The sequence below is a fragment of the Phacochoerus africanus genome, chromosome 3, assembly GCF_016906955.1.
Source record: "Phacochoerus africanus isolate WHEZ1 chromosome 3, ROS_Pafr_v1, whole genome shotgun sequence".
NCBI lineage: Eukaryota > Metazoa > Chordata > Mammalia > Artiodactyla > Suidae > Phacochoerus > Phacochoerus africanus.
In genome coordinates this window covers 21,688,822-21,707,931 of record NC_062546.1, presented here as the reverse complement: position 1 = coordinate 21,707,931, position 19,110 = coordinate 21,688,822, and the positions used below count along the sequence as shown (strand labels likewise).

At 43.6% G+C, this 19,110-nt stretch overlaps 1 protein-coding gene across 3 annotated transcripts in view; it reads left to right on the top strand.

Annotated features, from left to right (window-relative positions):
- The first annotated feature begins 6,907 nt into the window (after positions 1 to 6,907).
- RALGAPB (Ral GTPase activating protein non-catalytic subunit beta) overlaps positions 6,908 to 19,110 on the top strand; it is a 102,430-nt gene continuing 90,227 nt past the window's right edge. For all 3 annotated transcript variants that reach the window (XM_047771107.1, XM_047771106.1, XM_047771105.1), the window contains exon 1: positions 6,908 to 7,157. The gene's annotated coding sequence lies outside the window, so the exon portion shown is untranslated. The remainder of the gene's footprint in view (positions 7,158 to 19,110) is intronic.

The window sequence follows — 19,110 nt, the reverse complement described above, 5'->3', positions numbered from 1 at the left end:
TGTCATCTATTTTTATTTGATGAGCATGTCTAGCATGTTGACAGTTAAAATGCAGAACAAATATAAAATGTCATTGTGACAGATTCATCTGTTAATGTGACACCATGAATACTCACTTCTTTGCTAATTTGAAGACATCCCAGTGGGGCTGGCGTTAATCATAGCTTCCATTGATCGAGCTTTTATTAAATGCCATGTGCTCTACTAATTAAGCCTATACCTAGAAGTACTCCATTTAGTCTTCACAACGACCCATTGAGGCCGATTTAATTATCTTCTGTTTCATATACGAGGAAACCAAGGTTCAGAGAAATAAAGGGACCAATGAGCTTCTGCTGAGCGGCCCCACTGGTTTTCCATTTCCTGGTGTATCAAGTAGTGGAAGATGTTGCAGGCTGATTTCATAAATAGCACAAGCACATGAGGCTGTCAGATGCTTGTTTGTACTGGAAAACTGGAAATTAGGATATTTGACTATTCCCTCCATCTGTTTCAAATTATTGCCTAGTAGCCAGGCTTCTTAAAATAGTCCTCATCTGAATTAACAGTCTTGAGGACTGAACTTGTGAACCTGGCCTTGACGGAGATGATGGGAGTATTTCAGTCAACGCCAGAATAGCAAGTGTCCCTCTCACTGAGGTTGTGTCTGAAGCAGGAGTCATCCTAGGTCTTCTGAGCTTGAGGAAACCTTTGCAGGGTATGACCGAGGTGGTCCAGCAACCAGGATCAGGGGAAAGGACAGCCTTGATCCTGTCAGCAAATTGATGCCTGGTACCAGAGCCCCCAGTGAAACAGCTGGTGAGGATTATAGAGCAGAACCAAGCCAGGAGAATGGAGAGCTAGGAAAATGAAGGTTTGTCCATGCAAAAAATATTTGTTAGTTACTTTGCTGAGAATCGCGACATAATGACAAGTAAGAAAGGTTCTGTCCACATGGAGATCACATTCAACAATATAAACAGTAAGTTCTATTTCCAGATATGTGTGAGACAGTCACTCTGAGCCAGGCCTTGCTCTAAGCTGGTCACACAGCTCTGAACAAAGCTGAGAAGGAGCCTTGTGGAGTGTATGATCTAAAACATTACTGTCCAGTGGAAACCAACATATGTAATTTATTTATTTATTTATTTTTGTCTCTTATTTTTTATTTATTTATTTATTTTTTTGGTCCTTTGAGGGCTGCACCCACAGCATATGGAGGTTCCCAGACTAGGGGTCCCATCAGAGCTGTGGCCACTGGCCTACGCCAGAGCCACAGCAACTCGGGATCCCAGCCGCGTCTGCAACCTACACCACAGCTCATGGCAACACCAGGTCCTTAACCCACTGAGCAAGGGCAGGGACCGAACCCGCAACCTCATGGTTCCTAGTCGGATTCGTTAACCACTGCACCACGACGGCAACTCCGAGACTATCTTTCTTCCACTGTATGTTCTTGCCTCCTTTGTCATTGATTAGTTGACCATAGATGCTTGGGTTTATTTCTGTCCTTTCTATCCTGTTCCATTGATCTATATTTCTCTTTTTGTTTTTTCTTATTGAAGGTTCTTCTGCACCAAATCAAGAAGATGGCCAAGTTTTGTGTGTATTTCCTTGTCTTGGAGACTTTGGGGTTGAAGGCTCCAAAGTAGAAGTGTTTGGAGAACTCCTCTTTATTTTTTCCCCCTTTCTTTATTTTCCCTAGAAAATTTGAACAGTACAAGTAATAGACTTGACTTTTAAAAATAAACCTTTTAGGAGTTCCCATTGTGGCTCAGCAGTAACAAACCCAACTAGTATCCATGAGGACCAGGTTTGATCCCTGGCCCCTCTCAGTGGGTTAAGGAATCAGCATTGCCATGAGCTATGTCATAGGTTGCAAATGTGGTTCAGATCTGGCATTGCTGTGAGCTGTGGTGTAGGTCGCAGATGCGGCTCAGATCCTGTGTTGCTATGAATCTGGCGTAGGCCAGCAGCTATAGCTCCAATTAGACCCCTAGCCTGGGAACTTCCATATGCTGAGGGAACGGCCCCAGAAAAGGCAAAAATACAAAACAGAACAAAACAAGACAAAATAAAAGAGCCGTAGTTCTCTCGTGGCTCAGTGGGTCAGGATCTGGTGCTGTTACTGCAGTGATTTGGATTACTGCTGTGGTGAGGGTTCGTTCCCTGGCCTGGGAACTTCGGAATGCTGTGGGTGTGGTCAAAAATAAAACATAAAACAAACAAATGAACAAGCAAATACAAGAACAGGCACACTCCCCCCATGTGGGATAAGTATGTGTGATTTGGACATTTTGACTGAAGGGGATCTTCTGGGGCATCAGCAGTCATTCCAATGGGGGTTCAAGTTGGCAATTAAGACTGCCTGGAAAATGGTGCTTTCAGGGGTGAATGAAGTGAACTCAGAGGAGCTCACAAGGACTATGAGGAGAAGAGAAGGACACTAGCCAAGACCATCCTAGTGTGGGCAAGGCTTCAGGCAAATATTTTTTGCATAGTCCCTGTCTGTATAAACAGTTTGCTTAAAAATATATTACATGGAGTTCCCGCTGTGGCACAACAGGATCAGTGCCATCTCTGGAGTACTGGGACACAGGTTCCATCCCTGGCCTGGCACAATGGCTTAAGGATCTGGTGCTGCTACAGCTGCATTGTAGGTTGCAACTGCAACTGCAGCTTGGATCTGATCCCTTGCTGTGGCTGTGGCTGTGCCCTGGCAGCAGCAGATTTGATTTGACCCCTAGCCTGCGAATTTCCATATGCCACAGGTGCAGCCCTAAAAAGTTTAAAAAAAAAAAAAAAAGAGAGTTGAATAATTCTTCAAAAAGAAGAAATGAGAATGAGACCCACAGGGGATGGACCTGGTCTGGGACTGGGTAGACCTGCCTGAATGGCACTTGTGGCTCTGGTCAGTCCCAACCATTGGAGTGAGACTTAGAATTTTTTTTTTTTTTTTTTTTGCTTTTTAGGGCCTCACCCTCAGCATATGGAAGTTCCCAAGCTAGGGGTTGAAATTGGAGCTACAGCTGCCTACCTACACCACAGCCACAGCAACGTGGGATTTGAGCCTTGTCTGTGACCTATGCCACAGCTCACGGCAACGCCAGATCCCTGACCCACTGAGTGAGGCCAGGGATCGAACCCACATCCTTGTGAATACTAGTTGGATTTGTTTCCATTGCACCACAGTGGGAACTCCAAGACTTAGAAAATTTCAAGATAGAAATTTCTGGCTAATAGGACCCACATGGGACCTGGTCTAGTTTAGGGCACCTCACTAAGATGGCATTGTTGGCCTTGGAGGGGCACTTAGAAAATTTCGAGAAATACCAATCCAAAATGTGGTACTTAAGGCACGGGGTGTGGGGCAGGGGACCTCTTACTTAGGTCTAGTTCCTCTACAACTGAATATCATTCACTAAGATTTAACAACCCAGCAAGAAAGTGGGTTCAGTGCTGAGCTAAAATGCATCTTCCATCCATCCGACAAATGTCCACTGAGCACTTCCACTGTGCTGGTATTGCATTAGGTTCAGGAGAAATAGAAGTGGATTTTTTCAACTGTTATCCACACACCAAGATAGTTCTGCACAACTAACAAAGGAAGAAAAAGAAAAAGAAGGGGGGAATTGGCTACAGATGACATACCTCTCATGTATCTGTTCAGTTAACAACTTTTCTCAGTTATGCTCTTGAAAAGTGTTCCGGTTACTATGACTGCATATAATTCACCCCAAACTTAATAGCTTAAAACAATGATAATATGTTGCTCAGGAATCTGCTTTTTGGGCTGGGGTTATCTTATCTCTGCCCTGCTTGTTTCAGGGAGGTTGGCTTGAAGCTTAGGAACTGGAATCATCTGAAGTCTTCCTTATTCACATATCTGGCCACAGATGTTGTCAGCTAAGATGTTATCTAAGGTTGTCAGCCAGAATATCTCCACATGCTCTCTTCCTGGGGCCTGGGCTTCCTCCCAACATGGTGACTGGGCTTGAAAGGTGAGCTTTGCAAAAAGGTGGTAAGCCAGGTAAAAGCTGTATCCTCCTTTATGATCTGGCCCCTGAGGTCCCATAACATGCCTTCCACCCTACTGGCCGGAACAGTCACAGACCCCAACTAGACTCAAGGGGAGGGAACACGGATCCTGTCTCTCAGGGGGAAGATGTTGGTTACCTTGTAAGAAGAACTGGGGATGGGTTATACATATTGGCATGGCCAACTTAGGAAAAAAGTCTGCCACAAAAGGGTGATACAACTGCTTTGGTTTTTTTTTTTTCTTTTTTGAGTGCGGTGCCTTTAATACACAGTAATTAAACACATGACACAAAGTGATAATTTGATTTATGGTTTCCACTGAAGACAACTCCCCAATTTATTCTACATTTATAATTAGAATTTATGACATAGAACAAATTTGAATTGTGCCGTTTGGAGAATCCATAATGTTTTATTCTGTATATGTCTCTTCAGAATTGTGCATGCACACTTCCCCTACATGTTACAAAATGTTCTGATTTTATTTTATTTTATTTTATTTTATTTTTGGTCTCCAGGGCCACACCCATGGCCTATGGAGGTTCCCAGGCTAGGGTCTGATCGGAGCTACAGCTGTCAGCCTATACCACAGCCACAGCAATGCAGGATTCGAACCATGTCTGTGACCTACACCATAGCTCATGGCGACACTGGATCCTTAACCCACTGAGTGAGGCCAGGGATCGAACCTGCAACCTCATGGTTCCTAGTTGGACGTGCCTCCGCTGTGCCACAATGGGAACTCCCCAAAGTGTTCTGATTTTAGTCTTAAATTTTCCCAAGATGTTTTGTGTGTCTTAAAACTTTATTTTTCTGTTGGCTTAAGAGAAGCCCTCAAAAATTTTTAAAAATTGGCAAATAAAAAGGTGCAGAATTATAATATCAGCTTTAAAGAATGACTTACTTACATCTTCCCCCTACCACCCCTAATCTAATATTAAATCTTGTTTTCTTGGTCAGTACATTAGTCCTTAAAATCTTACAATTTATGTGGAAGCCATATTCTTTTTTTTTTTTTTTGGTCTTTTGTCTTTTTAGGGCCACACCTGAGGCATGTGGAGGTTCCCAGGCTAGGGTTCCAATCGGAGCTGTAGCTGCTGGCCTACGCCAGAGCCACAGCAACGCCAGATCCGAGCCTTGTCTGCGACCTACACTATAGTTCATGGCAACGCCAGATCCTTAACCCACTGAGGGAGGCCAGGGATCGAACCCGAAATCTCATGGTTCCTAGTTGGATTCATTAACCACTGAGCCATGATGGGAACTCCAGGCTTCTTTTGTCCTTCTGTTTTACCTTCCTTGGCACAATCCTCCTCATGGTCCCATGGTGACTACTGCACCTCCAGGCATTACATCTCAGTTCCAAGCATCAAATAGCAGAAGGGTTAAGGTCACAAACTTCTCTAAAGACTTCTTTTATTCAAGCTCTCCACTGGGACTCCTGCCTTACATCTTATTGACCAGAAGTTTGTCTCACTGCCTCTCCTAGCTTCAAGGGAACTGCATGCTTTGCTTTTCAGTCTCTGTAGTTTAGAAAGGCAAAGGATAAGCGGTTGGAATAAATATTGAGAGCCTTTTACAATGTTTGCCTCTTACAATGGAAGTGTATTGCTTTGATTCACAAAGTGTCCCGGATATAGCCTTGTTCTAGTCTTGGAACATTCTCTTTCTTCTTCTCCCCTCTAGCTACTTTTCTGGGTGTGTGGGGCGGGGGGGGGGGGGGGAACGACAAAATCTTGAGGAAATATACTTCTCCTTGGAGTTTCTGTCATGGCGCAGCGGAAGTGAATCTGACTAGGAACCATGAGGTTGCGGGTTAAATCCCTGGCCTTGCTCAGTGGGTTTAGGATCCGGAGTTGCCGTGAGCTGTGATGCAGGTTGCAGACGTGGCTTGGATCCCGAGTTGCTGTGGCTCTGGCCTAGGCCGGCAGCAACAGTTCCAATTAGACCCCTAGCCTGGGAACTTACACATGCTGTGGGTGCGGCCCTATAAAGACAAATATATATATATATGTATTTCTTTATTTTTCTCCTGTAAAGATACCAGTTCCCTTGTCAGGCCTTCCTCCATGGTCTCTTCTGAGGGTAAGGAGGAGGAGTCAGCATCTTTTTCCATTCTGCTCTTTTCAGACACGGTGACTTAAGCACTACTCAGAATGATCCCTTCCTCTCTGAATATCAAGGAAGTTCTCAAGGCCAGGTTTTCTCTCTTCTTTCTCAGCCCAAGTTTTCTCCTTTACATGTCCAAGGCATTTGAGCTTTAACTCTCTGGTGGTGTTTCCCTCGTTGAAGTTGGAACCAAATGATTGCAAGTAGTGCTGTTTACAAAATGTGCGGTGTAACGTAGGTGCTCAAACTGGTATCTCTTGCTGTTGTTATTACTATTAGTAATATCTCGTAGCCTATGTCAGACTCATCTCCTTAATGGCTGTCTCTGAATCTGATGTCTGATTCATCTTTGTAACCCACACCTGGCCTGGAATTGAGTATTGCTTGTAATGCTATAAAGGGGGCAGCTGGTAAAGGGCAACATTTCAAAGGGAAGGGTGCTGTAATGGTGGGACGTGATGAATTCCTAGAACCTGAGTGGGAGGCAGAATCTTTCAGAGAAGACGCTTACTCTGTCCGCACCTAAAACAGGCGGAGTCCCGACTGATGCCTAAGGACCTGTATTGCGATGAGGTAAGAGCACCCGTCACTTCACTGCTCCTCTACATCCGGAAAGGGAGGAGGGACTCTGCCCCGCGCGGTGAACTGGGATAGCTGCGCACGCGCAGCTTCCAGCTCCGTGTCTCGGGAATTATTTGACGCCGCCGCTTCGGCCCTTCAGAAGTCACTGATCAGGCGCAGCGCGCACGCGCAGTGGTCCATTCGACTCCGGGAGTTATTTAACGCTGCAGCTGCTGGCAGTCGGAAGTTGCCTGAGCAGAGCACTGCCGGCTGGCCCTACCGGCCTTCGTCGTCCCTGGCGCCCTCGGAGAGTCGCAGACGTGTAGACGGAGTGACCGCTTGCGGACAGCCTACCGGGACAGCGAAAGCACCGGGCCTATGGCGCGGGTGGCGTGAGGCGGAAGGCCGAGTGCGGCCCGCGGCGGCGACGGCGCCCGCCCCAGCGATGCGGGCCCCGCCCGTCGCCTCAGGTAACCGGGCGGCCCTCCCCATCGCGGCCGGACCCTCCCCTCTCCTCCCCTCCAGGCGGCCCAGGGATGGCTAAGCTTTGTATCTCGGCCCCGGTGGTTCTAAGGCCCCAGCCTTTGGAAGCATATCTCTGCATTTTGGCGGGGGGTGGGGGGTGCGCCTGGCCCTGGAGTCGGCAGCTTCTGTCGGCTCTCTGCAAACCTAGGGGCTGCCTGGGTCGGGAAAACTCTCTTCTGGCAGCCTGGGGGAGGGGGCGGGTCTGGAGCAGAGCTAGACAACTCCGGCTTAGAATCTGGTCCAGCAGCAAGGTTGGTCGAGTGGCTGCCGCCCTGTCGGGACGATGCTGCCCATTACACGGTGACATTAGGAGGAGAAAGAGTTAATTATGAGAAGGCACATCTAACCCTCGTTAAGCGCTTTACTCCACACCGGGCGTTGTGCCAGCCCATTACGTTCACCTCATCTAACTTCACAACAACTCGGTAAAGGAGGATGATTATCCCCATCTTACTGACGAGGCAACTGAGGCCCTGAATGCTTAGGTGACTTCCTTGCCCAAGGTCAGAGAGCTGGTAAATTTGGACCCAGCCAGTCTGACTCCAGATTCAAGTTCTTAGCAATTAGGTCAGTGGCTCTCCAACTTCACTGCACGGAAAAATCACCTGGGGCAGCTTTTAAAGATTCCTGATGCCCAGGTAGCATGGCCAGGCCAATTAAGTCAGCATGTTTGGGAGCAGGATTGGTGAGGAGACAGCAGTGTTTCTTAAAGATCCCCTCATGAATTCAGCGTGCAGCAAAGTTTGGGAACTGCTGCAGTAGATCATTTTGCATCTCAGTAAAACATTTCAGTGTTTCCCCAGTTTAAGTGTGTAGGAGAATCCTCTGTGAGCTTGTTAAAAATGCACGTTCCACCTGCAGAGATCTTTTCATTAGGCCCACTGACTACTATACCTTGTGAAAGCCTGTTGGGGTTGGGAAGTAACTTTCTGTACAGGATTTCTGAGTCAGCTGGACCTTTTAAAGTGCGTGCATCTCATGCAAAACTGTCAGTTTGCCATTTTCCTGAATACACAGTCCTCATGAGTATAGTGTTTCTAAACTCTTGAGTCTTGTTTGCATATGCCGTTCCTCTGCTTAGACTATCCTCCATGCTTTCTCCCTGCTCCACCCAGACCCACACAATGCTGCTCTTTCTTACACACATGCACGTAGCCTTTTCCTCCTGTCTCTGGCTGCATAACTCCCAGCATTCCCAACATTCAAGATGCCTCTGTCTCTGACCCCCACCCTTGACCTCCAGCCACCTTGGGGCTTTCCTGTGTGCTTTTTGGCATCATCATAATGGAATTTACGAGTCATTTTTCTGTGTTGTGTTTTTCTTTTCTGCTAGATTGTGAGCAACTTGAACCATGTCATCTCATCTTTGTATTTCTCCCAGTACTTTGACGTACAGTTTCACAATGGTTTTACTGAATGGAATGTTTGAGTGCCTTTTGTATCCTAGACTGCATGCTGCACACAGATTCTTCTCCATTTCCATTTTTTTTGCAAAAGGTGTTCGGTGTTCTTAGTCTATCAAGTTTTGTTCTTTTTGCTTGAAAATACTCTAGTTACGTTCATTAATTTATCCATTCAGCGGTTGAATAAACATATTGAGTTCTTACCACCAGCAAGACTCTAGGAAGGACTAACTATGCACAGTCAACACTGGTTGGGTTTTAATACCTAGTTTTATCACAATCAAATGCAGTCAGTTCTGTGGTGGAAACCTTTTTATTGCCCTTAGGCCTTTGCATATGTTCCCTCCTAAACACTGTACTGTCCAAAATAATGTTTAGTTGTCATCCACTGAACGTTATTACTTAGTTGGTAAATACTAGTTGATGGAAGTGCTTTTGGTAGTAGTTCATCCTATTCACCAGGAGAGATGACCTGAGTACTTAAGATTAAAACCTTGATATCCGAGGAATTGACACACTTGGTATATATTATTACAGAATTTCTGAACTGCTATTGCCCACCATATTTGCAAATTATAAAGGAAGGCAGGCCAGTAATTCTGATTGTATTTGTATTTGGCTGGTCTTAAAGCCATGTAAGATTTAGAAAATTGCGTAAGTGAAGTGTGTGTGGTCAGTATGAAAAAGTATTTGGACAATCCCAGTTTTTTTGTTTTTTTGTGGGGTTTTTTTGGGGGAAGTTTTTTTATAGCAGTTAAATATGAAGTATATGGATTGAAAAAAAACATTTCACATAATGACATTCTTAACAGAATACAGATTGTTGTAGAACTATTTTCTTGGTTCAGTTTTTTTTGCCATTTTCCCAAATTTTAGGCTAATGCTAATGGTGGAAACTGATGGAGCAATTAATGCTATATTCAGATACTCAAGAAACTTGGCCCTATTTCTCTGATCAGATATGGGCAGAGTATCCAGTTCTGGCCTCAGCACATGGAAGAAACTCAATCTTTAAGCCTGAGGTTTAAGTCTCTAGTTGAGCTGCAAGAAAAGGTGAAAACTACACATGCTCATTTAAAGACCAAAAGTGACTCTAATTATGATAGCCTGAGACCCAAAAATGGATTCCTTTTTTTTGCTTTTAGGGCTGCACCTGTGGCACATGGAGTTTCCCAGGCTAGGGGTTGAATCGGAGTTATAGTTGCCGGCCTACGCTGGAGCCACAGCCACGCCAGATCTGAGCCGTATCTGTGACCTATACCACAGCTCATGGCAACACTGGATCCTTAACCCACTGAGCGAGGCCAGGAATTGAACCCACAACCTCATGGTTCATCGTTGGATTCGTTTCCACTGCCCCGTGACGGGAACTCCTGGATTCTTTTTAATTTGAGGTACCCATCAGTGTTAGCAGATGTAGTTCCCTGACATGTCTAAAGGCTTTTTAGATAGAATGCGTGATTTTCTTTGGTGCAAGATGACCAAAAGTTTTAGAATTAAGATACATGGAGTTTAAGTTTTTATAGATGAAGAAAGTAGTTAACTTGCCTAGGAGTACATGGTTGGCTGTAGCACACCTAGGATTGGAATGCAGGTCTCCTTCCTCTGGACACAGTATCCCCTTCCACCCCCACCTGAGAGGATGTCTTGTTTCTTGTTGTTGTTGTTTTGTGTGTGTGTGAATGTTTGTATGTTGGGGATGGAGGGGAGTGGACAGAGTAGTCTACTATGTTTGAGATATTCAGTTAGATGTACAGTGAGTGCTTGTTGTATGACATGTACTTTGCTGTATAAACTGGGGATATTAAATAAGACACAGCCCCTTCCCTTGAGGAATCTGTAGTCAGAGTTGTAATAAAAGTGTAGTATCTAAGGCAGCCCTGTCAAATAGAAATTTCTGCAGTGATGGAACTGTTCTGTATCTGCAGTGTCCAATATGATAGCCATTAGCCACATGTGATATTGAAAACTTGAAGTGTGACTAGTGTAACTAAGAAACTGAATTTCTAATTTAATTTAAATTTAAGTAACAAGTGGATATGGCTGCTGTGTAAGAGCAAGTGTAAAAGATAAGAACTGTGGTGGTGGTAGGGGTAGGCAGGGTATTTTTTTTTTTTTTTTTGGATAGACTGGCAAAAACTGTTTTCACTTTTGGGGAGGAATGCAGGCAGAACCTGTCTTTCTTTCTTGTGATTCAGGTGTGGTAGGACACTTAATAGTTTGAATCTGGTGCGTAGGTGAATACATTCCTTTTTGGCCAAGCTTGGTTGATATTTGCCTTGTGGGGTCAATAGGACTACAACAAATATGAAGTATGTTCCTTTTGCCTTTGTTAGTCATAAAAGTTATATGGCTGACCTTGAATACACTAGTGTACCATAAAATCCAGTTCATTTACTCAGTTCGTTTATTTATTCAGTGTTTTGGCACCCTAAACCCTATTTTTCCTAAGAGAAGGCATGTCTGATAATGTGTACCTTGCATTTGTACAGCAAAGTGTACTGACCTATGTTGCTTTATTTGTTCCTTCTCCCAAGTCGCTTTAGCTAGGTACTGCAGGTATTTTCCCTGTTGTACAGATCAGGAAAACTGTGACACAGAAACACCATGTGACTTGTCCAAGGTCATATGGTGAGGTATGAAGCCAGAACAAAAGAAGGAGCATTGGACTTCTAGGGAAGAGATGGAATTTCTTGTCCCAGCTCTACTGTTACTTCATATGACTCTGAGCAAGTCATTGTGGCTAGTGACATCTGTCTTACTTAACTTTCTAGGCATGTTACTGAAATAAAGTAACATATGAAAGCTCTTTAAAAATGATCAGTTATACAAAGGTACATTGTTATCAAGCAAGATCTCCAAGAGTTTTTCTGGGAGTTCCCATTGTGGCTCAGTGGAAGTGATCTGACTAGCATCCATGAGGGCGCAGTTTCTATCCCTGGCCTCGCTCAGTGGGTTAAGGATCCGGTGTTGCCATGAGCTGTGGTGTAGGTCACAGACTCGTCTTGGATCTGACATGGCTGTGGTGTAGGCCAGCGGCTACAGCTCTGATTTGACCCCTAGCCTGGGAACCTCCATATGCCAAGGGTATAGCCCTAAAAAGACAGGGAAAAAAAAAACATTTTTTCTGTTGTAGGGTGCTTGCTGCCTTCATAACCTATCCTATCAGTTAGCAAGTTGAATACTACTCTATCATGGATTTATTCATCAGGTCTTCTTCACTATGAAACTTTCTCTTGGGCAGCTATTGTGTCCTGTTTATACATAACTACCTTTCTGCATGTTAGGACCATACCTGAGATGGAGCAGTGCTTAATAAATGTTTGCTCATTGAAATAACAAACATGTACAAATTTACTTTACAAGGTTAAAAAATTGTTCTCTGTAATTAGACTTGAAGCTCCTTGGGAACAAAGATGATGTTTATTCACTATTATAGTTCGTATGCTTGATGTATAGAAGGCATATAATAAATATTGGCTGAGTCAGTTGATGTAATTAATGCCAGGATGTGGTCTTAGTTTGGCGACCACTGTATCAGTCATTTTGGTAATTTGTCAATTAGAACAAACCTTCATGTTACTCTCTGGTGGTATCTATAAACATGAGCTATTATCCAGCACACAGTGGACTTACAGTAGGAACATCCAGAGATTACCTAGAAAATGGGTACGTGTAAAGTTGGGAAGGAGATTGAGTGATCTGCGGGGGGAGCACTGTCGTACTGCCAGAGCATTGAAAGTGGAGTCTTCTTTGCAAGCAGCTTAGGTTGATAGCCAGAAGAGCCTATCTGGGAAGGAGATTCCTCAGATCCTAACACAGCAGTCAAAGCCCTTTACCATCTGACTTCAGTTATGTCTTTGTATCTCACTGCAGTGCCCAACCCTCGCTGCCCTGTTCCCATCCTTCCCGTTCTCCTCCTCCTCAGTGTATTAGCGACACTAGACTTGACCTTTTTGCTGTTCCTTCAGCCTGTCTTGGACACTCCCATCATATTTCCTTAATAGAAATTCAGTTTCTGTTGTATTAGTCCTATGATAAAGTTAAATTTTATGTCATTCTCTGCCCCTAGTTTTTTTTAACTGAATTAATTACAAATTTCCAGTCCTACCTTTTTTTTGTTTGATTGTTTTTGGTTTTTTAGGGCCACACCTGCAGTATGTGGAGGTTCCCAGGCTAGGGGTCCAATCGGAGCTACAGCTGCCAGCCTACACCACAACCACAGCCACATCAGATCTGAGCCATGTCAGTGATCTACACAGCAGCTCACGGCAATACCAGATCCTTAACCCACTGAGCAAGACCAGGGATTGAACCCACAGCCTCATGGTTCCTAGTCGGATTCGTTTCTGCTGAGCCACAGTGGGAACTCCCTCCAGTTCTAGTTTTCATAGTCCTTTATAATTGGTCATGGTTTATTCTTGAAACCTCACTACCTTTTTACCTCTTTTTTTTTGTCTTTTTAGGCTTTCACCCACGGCATATAAAGGTTCCCAGGCTAGAGATCGAATCGGAGCTTTAGCTGCTGGCCTCTGCCATAGCCACAGCAATGTCAGATTCAAGCTGTGTCTGCGACCTACACCATGACTCATGGCAATGCTGGATCCTTAACCCACTGAGCAGGGCCAGGGATCGAACCTGTGTCCTCAAGGATGCTAGTCAGATTCGTTTCCACTGAGCCATGACGGGAACTCCTTCTATGTGCAGCTTTCTTTTCTGCCACGCTAGGTAGACTTTTAGTTTCTGATGCAGTTTTTTGATACTTGAAGCAAGTGTCCTTCCTCTTATATGCTACCTACTCCACTATTCTCACTCTTAACCACTCAGGTTTCTTAATTCTGTTAAAATTATGACCTTTCAGTAGCCAGTTCATATGCCCTGTATGCTGTAATCTTCCCTGATCTTATCCTGCTGTTTTCCAGCTCAACCGTGCTTTCATTCAAAAGTAATCTTTTGTTCTCTGAACTTCGACAGTATCTTGCCTATAGCTTTAAAAAAATGTCATTCAATATTGGAATTTTCTAACTTATGTTGTAATTATGTATTTTTTTTACTTCAATTAAACTGTATAAACTCATTGAAAAAAGTTTCCTATTTTCCTAGTAATCTGTTTTCTTCCTGGTCTTAACACGACATTGTATATAGTAAATAGTAAATAGTTAACCGTCTGTAGAGTAAGCCAACTTGATGCCGGTGTCTGAATGTTCGTATGTATAGTCAGGATGCTGATGTATACTTATCAGTGCTTTGACGTGAAGAGCTTACTACACCAAATTGTACCAACAGTTCTACTACTTAGTGAAAACTGCTTGCAGTTCTCTGTGATCCTTCTACTTTTCAGTCATGTGTATGTGTTTTTCTAGTTGTAATCATGATATATATATATATATATATATAAAACATATCTATATATGTTTTTTCTGCATAGAATAGCTATCATTTGTTGATTGTTCACTGTGGAATAGGTAGGACATGTCCCCAAAATCCCATCACAACTCTGAGGTAGGCTGTTATCCCCATTTCATAGCTGAGGGTGCTCAGACACAGGTAGAGTAACTTTTGCAAGATTTCCCAGTTTGGAGGTGCTGGAGCTGGGTTTTGAATCTAAGAAGTCTAGTTCCAGAGCTCTGGCTCTTAACCGGTCTTCTGTTTGTTTTCATCATTCTCATCTCTGTTTAGTGGCTATATTATCATATGTGAAATTAACATGCTCTGATAATGAAGTTATTCCATTATTGATGGACAGTTAAAAGCTCATGGCAACGCTGGATCCTTAACCCATTGAGCAAGGCCAGGGATCAAACCTATGTCCTCATGGATGCTAGTCAGATTCGTTTCTGCTGAGCCATGACTGGAACTCCTGAGCCACAGTTTTGACCTGTGCTGCAGCTATAGCAATGCCAGATCCTTTAAGCCACTGTGCCAGGCCGGGGATCAAACCTGTGTCCTGGTGCTGCAGAGATGTTGCCAATCCTATTGCACAACAGTGGGAACTCTAATGTATCCTTTTTTTTTTGTCTTTTTTGCTATTTCTTGGGCCGCTCCCTTGGCATATGGAGGTTCCCAGGCTAGGGGTTGAATCGGAGCTGTAGCCACCGGCCTACGCCAGAGCCACAGCAATGTGGGATCCGAGCCTCGTCTGCAACCTGTACCACAGCTCACGGCAACGCCGGATCGTTAACCCACTGAGCAAGGGCAGGGATCGAACCCAAAACCTCATGGTTCCTAGTCGGATTCGTTAACCACTGCGCCACGACGGGAACTCCTTATATCCTTTTTATACCTATCGACTTTACATGTTTCTTGAAGCATTTATTTCATTTTCTTCCACTTAATCATTTAAACATTAATACATTTAACAAATTAAAATCTCTTACATTTAAAAACTTTAGGAGTTCCCATCGTGGTGCAGCAGAAACAAGTCTGACTAGGATTCATGAGGTTGCGGGTTCGATCCCTGGCCTCGCTCATTGGGTTAAGAATCCAAAGTTGCCGTGAGCTGTGGTGTAGGTCGTTGCAGACATGGCTCGGCTCTGGTGTTGCATTGGCTCTGGCATAGGCAGCAATAGCTGCCGGCAGTAACAGCTCCGATTAGACCCCTAGTCTGGGAACCTCCATATGCCGCTGGTGTGGCCCTAAAAGGACGAAAGACAAAATAATAATAATAATAATAAAAATTTTGAAAATAAAATAAAACCTTTAAAAAATTTTTAAAGGAATTTAAGAGTTGTTAATCCTGTTTTGATTGGTCTTTCATAATTTTTTTTTTGCCTTTTCTAGGGCCACTCACACGGAATGTGGAGGTTCCCAGGCTAGGGGTCTAATCAGAGCTGTAGCCACTGGCCTACGCCAGAGCCACAGCAATGCAGCATCCGAGCTGTATTTGTGACCTACACCACAGCTCATGGCAACGCCAGATCCTTAACCCACTGAGCAAGGCAGGGATGGAACCCACAACCTCATGGTTCCTAGTCGGATTCGTTAACCACTGTGCCACGATGGGAACTCCTCATGTTTTTTAAAGAAAGCTTCTTCTGTCTTTACTTCAAAATTGAGAAGCCTGTTACCTGTTTCTTAAGATTCAGATTCCAGGTTCCTACCCAGACCTATAGTATAGAGCTTTTTAGGGATGAAGTCTTGGAATCTGCATTTTACTTTATTTTTATTTTTATGGCCACACCTGCAGCATGTAAAAGTTCCCAGGCCAGGGGCCAGGGGTCGAATCAGGGCTGCGCTGTGGCCTAGGCCACAGCTTGTGACACCGCTGGCTTCTTAGCTCACTGAGCCAAGCCAGGGATTAACCCACATCCTTATATTAAATTACCTTAAATATTTGGAACAATCCAATAATTAAAAAAAAGAATAAATAGCTGAAAAGAGATGGACATTTTTCTATTTTTATTTGCATACAACATGCAGAATTTGGACTTCTTTCAGTGGAATAAAGGGAACACCTTCTAACATCTTCCTTTTTTTCCCTTGGTAAACCTTGACATTCTGAAACATTCCACATGCCCTGTGTGCTAGGGACTACTCAGAGATTCAGGAAGTGAGATTTCCACTCAAAGTTGACACACTTGTGGTGAAGATACCTTTACACAGGTAACAACCTAATGTGAAGCTTAATATGAACAGCCTGTAATAGGGACTCAGAGCTGGGGAAGTGGGATGTTTGGAGGAGTCAAGAAAAGTTTTACCAAAGAGGACATTTGAGCTGTGCTTTGGAGGATGAATACTTCCTAAGGTGGATCAAGTTAGGGAATGGCATGAGTAGGTAATACAAGGTATGAAAAAACTTGTCAGGTTTGAGCAGTCGTCAGTAGTTCTTTGTGGCCATAGCTTGGCAGATGGAGTGGGAAAGTGGTAGTAGAAGATAAGACTGAGAAGGTAGAATAAGCAGTTTCAATTAGAATTTTGGCAAGGTTTTTTTATTTTATTTTTTTATGGCCGCACTTGTGGCCTGTGGAACTTTCCAGGCCAGAGACTAACCTGAGTTGTAGTTGTGACCTGTGGCACAGCTGCCACAACGCTGGATCCTTTAACCAACTGTGCTGGGCTGGGGATTGAACCCGTGCCTCTGAAGCGACCCAAGCTACTGCAGTTGGATTCTGAACCCATGGTGCTGCAGTGGGAACTCCAAGGGTTTTTTTCTTTAATTGCAGAAAATCATCTTAAATTTTATATAAAACAATAAATGCATGGGAATAACCAAGTTTTGAAAAAGAATAGTGGAGGTAGAGGGGGCTTCTATTCCTAGATATAAAATATGTAAAGCTACTGATTAAATCATTATGGCATTAGCATAGAAATAGACAAAGAGTTGAACAGAACAGATTCATAGATTCTTATGTAAATGAGAATTTAATATATGACAAAATTAGTATTTTAACTTCATGGAGAAGAATTTTATTTTTCTGGAGTTCCCGTCATGGCGCAGTGGTTAACAAATCTGACTAGGAACCATGAGTTTGTGGGATCGATCCCTGCCCTTGCTCAGTGGGTTAAGGATCCAGCATTGCCGTGAGCTGTGGTGTAGGTTGAAGACACGGCTCGGATCCCGCGTTGCTGTAGCTCTGGCGTAGGCCAGCGGCTATAGCTCCAGTCGACCCCTAGTTTGGGAACCTCCACATGCCGCATGAGCGGCCCTAGAAAAAGCAAAAAGACAAAAAAAAAAAGAATTTTATTTTTCTTTTTATGGCCCCGCCTGTGGCATATGGAAGTTCCTGGGCTAGGGCTAGGGGTCGAATTGAAGCTTCAGGTCTATGCCACGGCCACGGCAACACAGGATCTGAGCTGAATCTGTGACCTACGCCACAGCTTGCAGCAGTGCCGGATCCTTACCCTACTGAGTGAGGCCAGGAATCGAACCTGCCTCCTCATGGATACCATTTGGTGTTACCACTGAGCCATGACGGGAACTCCCCAAGAATGTGTTTTCGATAGGTGATGTCGGCACAACTGATTCTGCATCTGTAAGAAAATAAAATTAGACCTTTTCTATACCACTTATTGATGTAAAATTCCAGATGACAGAAAATTTAAGTGAAAAGTTCCCTGGTGGCTCAGTGGGTTAAGGATCCCGTGTTGTCACTGCTGTGGCTCAGGTTTGATCCCTGGCCCAGGACCCTCTTTGTGCTGTGAGTGTGACCAAGAAAAAAAAAGGGGGGGGGGAGGAAGAATGAATTATCTTGCATGGAATTCTAGCAGACTACATATGCACTTCAGGGTTATGTTTTTAAGCTTTTAGATTTAGACCTGTGATAAGTATTTTGTGTATTTTACATTTTGACTCAGAATATATATATATATGTATATGTAAAAAATGAAATAAGCTTCATAGAACATTGTTCAGCTTTATGATGTATGGTACCTTTATTGTATATCCTATTTCATATAATTGAAAAGTATTATCTATTGCATTTACTTCATGACCCATAGTTTGAAAAACAGTGATACAGGGAATGGGGGGTGTGTGTGTGAAATCATCTAAGCCAGACACAAAACTAGGGGCTATAAAATAAAGATTAAATATTTGGCTAGAACAATGAACTTTCTCTTCACACCTACTAAATTGGCACATAAATAAATACATAAATAAATCCAATTCTTGGCAAGAAATGGGAGTGAGAGGAGGGAAGAGCTTTCATCCATTCCTGATGTAAATGGGAGTTGTTAGAATCTGGGGGGAAGGAATCTGGCAAGGCCTTTTAACAAAAATACATATACTCTTTGATCCATCAGTTTTATGCTTGGGAACTTGTTCCATAGAAATTAAAAGGCCACTGCTTAAGGATGCATGAACAAGCGTGTTTATTGCGTCATTATTTCCTGGTGACACAAAAAAATGGAAACGAAGAACATCATTAGGAGACTGATTGAATAAGTTATGCCACATCCATGTCATGGAATGTTACATAGCCATTAAAAATCTGTTACTGGAATGATATTCATAAGGTACCATTGGCTAGAAAAAGGATACAGAAAAGTATATAATCCCTAGCTATGCATGTATGTAAATTATTTTAATATGATTGGGCTCAGGTGAGGCAAAATACAAGTGGAAGTGTTAGGTTGGTCAGGATGGATTATTCAGGGAAGTGAATTATTTCGATAGGGAATGAGGATGAAAAAAAAATGAAAAGGGAGAGTTCCCATTGTGGCCCAAGCAGGTTAAAAACCCATCCCCCATGAGGATGAGGGTTCAATCCCTGGCCTTGCTCAGTGGGTTCAGGATCTGGTGTTGCCACAAGCTATGTGGTGTATGCCTAAGTCTTAGACCCGGCTCAGATCTGGCGTTGCTGTGACTGTGGTATAGGCTGGCAGCTGCAGCTTCCATTCAAGCCCTAGCCACAGGTATGGCCCTAAAAAGCGAAAAAGAAGCAAAACAACAACAACAAAATGAAAAGAGTGAAAAATCACACAACACTCTGTAGTGTAATATTCTTGTGCATTTATGTAAGAGATTATAGTGTGTGAATACATATTATGCTGTATA